The sequence below is a fragment of the Cupressus sempervirens genome, chromosome 2 (genome assembly GCF_028749045.1).
Source record: "Cupressus sempervirens isolate cs-2001-9-10 chromosome 2, ASM2874904v1, whole genome shotgun sequence".
NCBI classification, from domain to species: domain Eukaryota; kingdom Viridiplantae; phylum Streptophyta; class Pinopsida; order Cupressales; family Cupressaceae; genus Cupressus; species Cupressus sempervirens.
The window spans coordinates 188,415,069-188,425,069 of record NC_143119.1 but is presented as its reverse complement, the minus strand read 5'-3'; positions in this window follow the sequence as shown (position 1 = coordinate 188,425,069).

The following is a 10,001-nucleotide window of genomic DNA, read 5'->3' as shown; positions in this document are numbered from 1 at the left end:
GTGTTAGATATAAATGTTAGTAAGTATAAAATTAAAAATTTAGTTTATTCTAATGTTATTTATTTATTTATTTAAATTATATTAAATTTTTTAGATATGTTGTTTTAGATTAATAGTATATTTTAAAGTTATAAATTAAATATTTAAATTACTTTATTAAATTATGTTAAAGTTCTAAGATAGGTTTGTATATTAGATGTTAATATTAGTATAGTTGGTTATTTTTTGTAATTTTAATATTTTGATTAATAAGATTTAAATTTGTTAATTTGTTGCTAAATTGATTTGAAAATGTTGTTACTAAGTATTTTGTTTAGTTAATATTATATTAGTAAAATATAATTCAAGAATTATTTTTGGAATTATTTCTTTATAGCTATCTAAATTAAATATATTGTAGATAATAAATAATTAAATGGGACATAAGTTGTGGAATAGGGTCATGATTTGTAGTTGTATAGGTATATAAATGAATAGTGTTTTCAAGTTGATATACGTCAAACTATTAATCAATGACTTGGTTAGGATATTTATATAGTATAAGGATGAGGTTTGACGATAATAATAATAATAACAACAACAATCCAATATATATGGGGCTTGAGATAGAAATTTTGATAATCAATAAATGTTAATGTTTTGAAAGTGTATAGATTAGGATTAAGTAGATAATTAATGGCATACCCTTGCAACTCAAACCTAAATGTTAATCAATCAACTTATTCAACCGGAGCTAAGTGTCCCTATAGTGTTAGGACTTCAAGGGTTCAAACCCATGTAGTATGTGGAGATGTCAACTCTGCATCATAGTGATGTGTATTCGAAAACTCACTTTAATCCATTGTCATCTTTCTATAACCTGATCAATATAGCATGTTTTAACTTACTAGATTAAACTTGGAGTTAGTATTAACAGTTGTAAATGGTCAACCATAAATAGATGACCCCATCTTAATGACTGAAAACAACTAATTAGATGCAAGAATGTTATAATTATATTAAAGTATTTTATGATCTCATAAAGAATTCAAAATTATATTGAACATGATCACCTTGAGGGAAAACTAAATTAAGAACCCTAAAACATTTTCCAATCATGTGAGTGGAAACAAGTAAATAACCTAGCGATTAGAGAAATAGTGTTTTACAACATCTTTAGTAGAAGGTAGATTTTGTCTGACCCAATCACTCATGGAAGCATTGTAGCTTATATCAAACATGCAAGTGATCAAGTAAACTAGTATTGTTTTAGACATTTCAAACATAAGTAAAGAAAATCTACAATCTTCATAATCTAATTTTGTACCTTTAGGTTGAAATAATGAATAGATAAAATGAATAGTAAGTAAATAGGAAGGTAACCCTTGAAGAGTATATCATGTTACCAAGTTATTGGGATACCTCTAACCTATTAAGAATTTAAAGTATATTGTTCCAAGTAATCCTTAGAAAGCAAACAAGAGCTAATTTGGAATCTGCAAGTAACATTTGGGAACCTTGAATGATAGGATTACTAATGCAAGAAGCTATTCAACAAGAGAGAGTTAGTGAGGAACATACAAAGAAAGAGAGTATCTCAACCTACTATGAGGAATAGAACCCTAATCGGGGAATGAATCTATCTAATTTAAATGGTAAAAGTGTTATTGGAAACTATTGAATTAGGGTTATGTGAGTCTATTAATGCTTGCAGGCTTATTGTATAAGCACAAGTAATACCAAATTTTAACTATCAAGAAAATGCTCATAGACTCTGGATTGAAATTTTTGGATCAATTATAACCCTACAAATTAAAGAAAGTAAAGTCAGGATGAGGTCACCAACCTAATACGAACTCAAGATTCAGGTATTAGAGTTAAATAATAAGAGGACTATAAGCCATGAGGCATGATAAGACCTATGATGATGACCTATATTGACAACAAGGAGATAGTTGTAAGAATGACTAAGTAAACATTGACAAATAGTTTTACACCCACCTAGTTGCAAAAATTGCAACCTAAGGATGAATTTATAAGTCATTTATGACTAGGAGACATGGAATATGGAATTATAGATAAGAACAATAGCATTAAGTACATTCTTGGATGATAATTAGAACTTGTGTAAATGATGAAATAACACGAGCAGATCATACCAAATTTGGTGAGAATGATAACATAACTTCAGTCGGTATAATGTGGTGAATTTAACCTAAAAAAATATTATGGGTAGGAGTCCTAATATGTAATTATAGTGAATTAAGGATACAAAAATTGATATTGTAACTGCAACTTAGAATACAACTCTACTGATACTGATGTCCCCAAATGTTTAGATTCTATGGAAAAAAACCAATGTAACAAAAAGAGGATGAAAGGGGGGACTCATTTTAGTACCCTCGCATTTACACTTTTGAGTGAGTTTTGATCAGGACAAACCCCTTAGTACAATAAACCCTAATCATAGGGTGATGTCGATAAAGTGAGCTATGTAGTTAGTAGGTGGCATCAATCAGAGTTTGAGCGACATGGTCTGTTAACCACCATCCAATTTTAATTCAAGATCCTTGCAATGTATTTGGAAGACCTAAGATTCCTCATTTTCCTCAATGACCTTGATATGACCACATTATGTCAGTAATGTGAATTTTGTAGTAATTGGATTTATTTCCTTATTTGTCTAATTCCAAATTTTGATATTTTAATGTTCTTCCTTTTTTCCAACAATGTGATGTGGGGATGTTTAGCCAACTATATTATTGATAATTCTATTTTACCTCTAGGTCATGTCTTTATTTCTTGATTAAAATTTTACTATTGTGGCCACTCTTTATTTCTTTTGTTCAAGCTCTTGCATTGGATGTTTCATCCTTGATGTTGAATTTAAATTTTTGAGGCATTTTCTTGTGAATTATGTTGGCAAAATGACATATGATGGACCTACCAAAGGGATTCCTAACAATTAAGTGGATGCATGGCATTAGGGTATGGAGTTATTAGTGAGAGTATTCATGCCCCACCCTCTCCCAAGACTTTTAAAATAGGACCAATGAATATTTGTTGACTATTATGAGTAATGAAATTTTACCCAAGCATACAACTAGTTAAGGTTATGAGTTAACCTAATTGATTTTTAGATGCAAAAGGTGCATGTGTAGTGATGGACTTATTTTTTGAACTATTAAAGAAATCAGTAAGTCATAGAAACTCTAAAGGAAAAGTGATTAGCCCTACATAAAGAGACAAGTTGTATTATAAGAAAACCTCCTTTGAGGGAGTCTCGTACAACTGTTATCAGATGAGTGGGTATGTGGAATTCAGAATATCTTATTATATTATTATTATTAGAGACTCTATAAGTATTTGATACTAGATTTGAATGTTGTTTATATGTGACCAATATGTTTTAAGAAGTATTTGACCCTGGAAAATGTAACCATGTTAGAGCGATAGATTGAACTTCACTTTTAGTAAGAATAATTAGGTAAATATCTTATCATCCCTGAGTATGTATATGAATTATTGATCTTTATTTTTACAAGAGTAAATTTTGGTATAACTCTAGACAAGGTCTAGCATAAGATGAATAGTTTAGTTGTATGACTTCTAGGAGGAAGTAAAAAGCTAGTGGGGGAGGATGTAAGGTCCCTCCTTGTATGTCCATATTAAATATGAAATTCTCTATTGTAGGAGATGTAACGCCCTACCAAGGGATCCAAAAGAATTAACCTGAATTTTTACTAAGTTTGCCAAACAAATTTTATTTTTTTCTAACATGAAAGATAAACCATTCATATAAAACACATAGTAGCAGAAGTAATAACATACATACAACTAAAAACATTCATAACAAGTTACATTCCTTAAGGATCCCAGGACATTGAGTCACATTTGATCTAATTAATACTAAGTCTAACCACTACCACATCCACATGAAAGAATAAATAGAAAGTCCAAAGTTCATATTACACATTTGTTTTCAAATGCCTATTCAAAATGCTCAATCATCCACTATACATGTCACAGGGTATGAAAGGCTTAAAAGAATAAACATATGTAGAAATAAAGATACATCATCCTCATCGGATCTATGATACAAGTGAAATAAAGTAAATGAAACTATTAACATACATGATACATCCATCCATCAATAATGATATAACAACCATCGTAAAAGATATCCATCCAACATAAAACACAACTAATCTAAGTGCGTGGTTCCTCCCAACTGTTAATAGCATCATTAGACCATCATGGGTCCTACCCATCCCCCACGCGTAACATCCCAAGCCACCGAAGAGATCATCAGTACTATAGTAATAGGGATGTCACTCCTAAATATACTACAACATATGCATAAAGAAACCTAACATGATACAACATATGCATGAAGAAATCTAACATGCAAGGAATAAACCATAAGATAAGAAAATAACATCATCTATCACATGTTAATCATCAATATAAGGATACATTTCCATCATCATAATCCAAGAATAGAATGAAGATAGATGCCAACAAGGAATGCATCAGCCATGGTGTCTCAGATGGATCTCAAATGGTAAGAGTGAAAAAGCACTGCCACCCGACTGCGTGGGACCTAAATGGCCCACTCCCATTGCGCTGAGGAGATAATCTCAAGTCCCAAATAGGATGTCAAATCACATAACACAAGTAATCTCTAAGTCCAAGAATCCTAAAAGTATACTAACTCAAAGGTTCCATCATAAAAGGGTCAATACCTATACCCAGAGGCACAACAAAGACATGTAGGAAACCTACTATGTAAGCGGGAAAGTGTCATCACATGAATCACGCTAGAGTTACCCTGGTAGTCTCTCTATAGACCCCAGCCCCCTAGTGATACCTATGTGGCCACTAGTATCCTCTCATACTGACGAGGCATACTACAGAATGCAAGGTCACAACCAAGTGTTCTCTCTATTTCCATCCTAGTTTGTACTAGCACTCAAGGCATGGGTGAGAACATACAATTATCTTATTAGGTTCATTTTAATCCCCATTTAGTGTAAATGTTTTAACTTATTAAATAACTTACAATGAGTTACCCTGGCAGCCACTTAGGGCCCCGACCCCCATTGCAAGCCACTTCCTGACACTACAAGTAGATAAGCTACCCTAGGCTCATGGAATCATAAATCACAAAATCACCTCAATCCTATACAAGCGACTGGAAAAATACCAAAAGATAATCCACAATAAGAACATCAAATCTCCATGAGCAACTGAAAACCATCCATTGATAATCATGACCACAACAATTCTCTATTAGCAACTGAAGGTATCAATGATAATCACAATATCCATCAGTCCTCATTGAGGAACTGTATAGTATCTCAAAATAAATCTCAATATCCATATTAATGATAAATCACCATATCCATTTGTTCTTAACGAGTAACCAAAAAGGCATCTCAAAGAGAATAATATTGATCGAAGACACCAAAATGGTCAAGTCAAAACATGTCACAACATGACAACATCAAGAAATAAATCAACACTTTAGTCCCATCATGGTGACTGGAAAGTAGTCCAAGGATAACTGATCGATGACTTAAAAATGGTTAATTCAAGTTTCTCATGTACATACATCTCAGATCACACAGGAAGACTGATGCACATCAACGAACAGTGAATACAAACATCTCATAGAGCACACCATCACATTAACATGGTTGGGTTTAGAAAGATCAAGATCAAAATGCCATCACATTCACATAACCCCCGAGCCTCTGGTAACAACCTAAGATTGGTCAAAGCTAAGACAAACCCCAAAACACATATAGCATAGAGGAACAAGATACAAACACATGTTTTGGTTTGCTTTTGCAATCACATGATTAAGCCAAATATGAGGTTTCTGATTTTGTTTCAAGTATATTTCAAGAGTATAAGATTCTTCTACAAGTCAACCCATTTATTTCTTTGAATAAAGCATAGAATTATCCCTCCATAATTTTAAAACAATTCTCTAAAATAATCATAAGATAATTATTTACTTATTTAAATCATTGAACTAGTTCCCATTGACTTTTGGATCAAATCATTCACATTATTCAAAACATTAGAATAATACTTATCAACTATCAAATAATTAGTTTAAAATTTTTTTTAAACACTTCAAGGACAATCATTTATTTAAAATAATCCGTATTGATTTTAAGTAAAATCAATCTCATTAATAATTCAATTATTTAATTCCACTTATTAATATCTCTTTTCTTTTAGTTTGCCCTCATTTAAAAATTCATTTACTTAAATTGACTAATAATTAATTACACTTCTTCTACTATTAACTAATCTTAATTAAATTAAATTTAATTAGATTAATTAATAAATCATATAAAACTAATGCATAATAATAAGATTCTATTTTAATTCGAACCTAAACCTGAATCAATTTCCAAATCTTGATTCTACTAAGGGAAGATTGCAATAATATTTTTAATTCCCATAACTAGATGAAACAATATGCATGCCCGAATTCCAAATTACTAAATTGAAGATTCATTCATAGAGAATTATTCAGACACACATAACAGACACAATGAAGATAAGAAAAGAAAGAGTGTAAATATGCAAAATAATCACGAGTGCCTACCTGGACACTGATGCTAATTCGCTATGCCTCAGAAAATTGTAGAGAAGCTCCTCCTCTTAGATCCTTCTCCTTTCTGAAAATTCCTTCCTTCTCCAACATTCACAATTCCTCCAAGAACCGAACCCCCTCAAGTGACTAGGACTTCTTGTAGAAGCATATGAGGATGTCCATACACACTAGGAGAGCCTCTATATAAAGACCTCTAAAATGCATCTAGAATATGTCTAGAAAAAACTAAGAGATAAGCATGACAACTAAGCACATAACTTCCACGATAAGAAGATAAACATGATGAGGTCTCTAGAATGTTGTAGACAACATGTGCTCAAATAATGCACTAACTGTTAAGTGTAGACAACACATGCATAATTAGAGTGCAAACTGTTGTGTTGTCAATATGACAACTTACAAGAGTTCGCATACTCCTATGTGAATAAATATTAAAATAACACACCTTAATTTATTAAATTTATTTATTTAATATTCATTTGACTCCTTTTTAAATTAATTTATTAATTTTTAAATCTCATGCACTCACTTTATTAAATTTACTTGTTTCATCTTAATATATTTTAATCACATGCACGCATCATGTGATCTAGAATCTTTTAATAATTTTAATATCTTTTCCAATTTTAAATTTATTTTTGAAACTTAACTGATAAAATAAAAATGAGCTCTAAATATATTATTATTAAATTAATAAATATTATCACATTCTAAATTTAAACTTATAACTTTTATCTTCAAATTTAATTATTTTATTTCATTAATTTCCCAATTAATAAAATAAAATAAAATATTATATTAATTTTCCATTAAATTAAACCATTAATTAAATCTTTTAATTAGGCTTAATTAATAAAAAATACACCAAGAACTCATAAAGTAAAATATGAAAACCCATCATAGCAAAACACATACAAAATCAGGCCAAGGGTTAATATCACGAATTACGTCATCTGACGCATTCAGAGGGTTCTCAACTTAGATACTTGTCCGAATTTTCAATTAGGACAAATGGCTTAAAGGGTTGGGATTTGGACTTGAGAATTTTATCTCCCCTCTCTTACCATTGAGATAATGTGATAGGGTACGCTCATCTTGGCAATTCAGGGAAGTCGATACCTAGTACCTACAACCTGCATAAAACCCATGCATGTACAAGCACAATATATATACTAAGCTAAATAGGCAATAGAAAAAAGTGGTGCATCATGTAGATCCCGACTAGCAGATGATTATGAAAATCCATCATAGAAAAACAGATAAAAAATCAAACTAAAGGGTTTTAATCATGAATTAACATCATCCGATGCATTCAGAGGGTTTACAACTCAGATACTTGTCATAATTATCTAAGAAAAATGGCTTAAAGGTTTAGGATTTGTACTTAAGAATTTGTCTTCCCTCTCTTACCATTGAGATAAAGTGATAGAGTACACTCATCTTGTCAATTCAAGGAAGTTGATATCCGGTACCTGCAACTTACATAAAATCTATGCATGTACATACACAATATATACTAAGCTAAATAGGCAATGCAAAGAAGTGGTACATCGTGTAAATTCCAACTAGCAAGTGACTACGACTCCTTTCCTTAACCATGTCAGAAACACTATACATAAAGAAAACAAACACACAACCCTACACATACGATATGGGGCAAGTATCCATAAGAAAACACATATAATGATCCATCTAACTAAAAATCATCAATTACTAAAAAATACTATAATAATCATCATGTACACATGAAGTATAGAGTACCAAGTAATCTCATCATATATCAACTGAATCTCAAACAATATTTAATAATCTCAAGATAATGCTACTAGTCATCAAATATAAAATTGGCCTAAAAGAGTTCAACAATCATAGAAAAAATGTAACTTAGAGGCAGGCACTACATATGTGAATGCAAGGGTTTTCTGTCAAAAGTGTGGAGAATTTGGGCATCTTATTGTTGACTGTAATGCGCAACTGCAGAAGGAGAAGCAATAAGAAGGATCCCCGAGAATCATAGAAGAAGCTATTGGGGAACCCTCGAAAGCTCCAAGACTAGTAGAGGTTGTTGCTAACACACAAAATATGGAAGTTGAAATGATCTAGGATACACTTGTCAAAGGATCTAGAGGGAAAAGTGAATCTCAAGAGGGGGAAGCTTTAGAGGATAAGATAAAAATGGAAGAGAATCCATTTAGACATGAGATAGAAGAATTAATAAGTTCACCCTTGGGGGGACTTAAGGAAGTAGAAATGATGGAGGAAGGAGAAATAGTGGCACACCATTCCCTTCCTAGTTCGCTAGCAAGTCTGAGAGACAAGGGATTACAGGAACATATTCCTATAGACTATGCCACCCAGGAGCGAGTATACACCCCTCTAAGAATAATAAAGGCCTCTCTAGTGGATATTGCAGTAAAAGTGATGGAAACTTTAGATAAAGCTAAAAAGGAACTAAGTCCCACTTCACCACAAGAGGGTGATAATGGGGAATGGGAAGTTCAAAAAAAGAAGAGAAGGGGAGGGGGGGGGAAGAAACTATATGTGGGAACATGTGGGACTGCTGGAAGACCGACTAGCAGAGCAACCAAGAAAAAAAAAGCAGCAAGTAATGTGGCTAGTGGTAAACAACTTACAAGAGGTAAGAAATGAAATTTCTCTCTTGGAATTTAAGGGGGCTAAAAAACCCCCAGAAGAAATATGCTCTAAAGTAGTGTATATTCCAAGAAAAGGTTGACTATGTGTTAGTTCAAGAAACAGAAATGTCTAGTGCTAACTTTGATAGATTACTTAGTCATATTTGGCCTGGGGTTGCCTTCATACATATGGATGTTGACAGAGCCTCAAGGGGTATTGCCACCATGTGGAACCTATGTTCTATGACTAGGATTGAGATATGGAAGGATAAATTTTTTATAATAACTAAGTTCCAAACTAGTAATAAAAAATGGGGGCTTATAAATATTTATGCTTCTAATAACAAGGTAAGGAGGAAAGAAACTTATGGAAAGTTGGAAAGGATTTTAGAAACTATCAAGGATAAATAGTTAATGTGTATGGGAGATTTTAATACCCCACTTTATCACTCAAAAAAATTAGGTGGGAACAAAGACTTCCTTGAAAGCTTGCAAGATCTTCATGATTTTATGGGAAGAATGGATTTAATTGATGTTGAATTGAGAGGAAACCCATTCACATGGACTAATAATAGAAAAGGAAATGATCTCATTCAAGTTAGACTAGATAGAACTGATTAAGTAATTCCCTTTTAGAGAATCTCACAATAACTACTTCTAACCATTCCCCTTTAATCTTTCATTGGGAGGATGGTTTAAAAGGAGGACCAAGGCCATTCAGGTATGAAATAATGTGGCAATCCCACCTAGAAGTC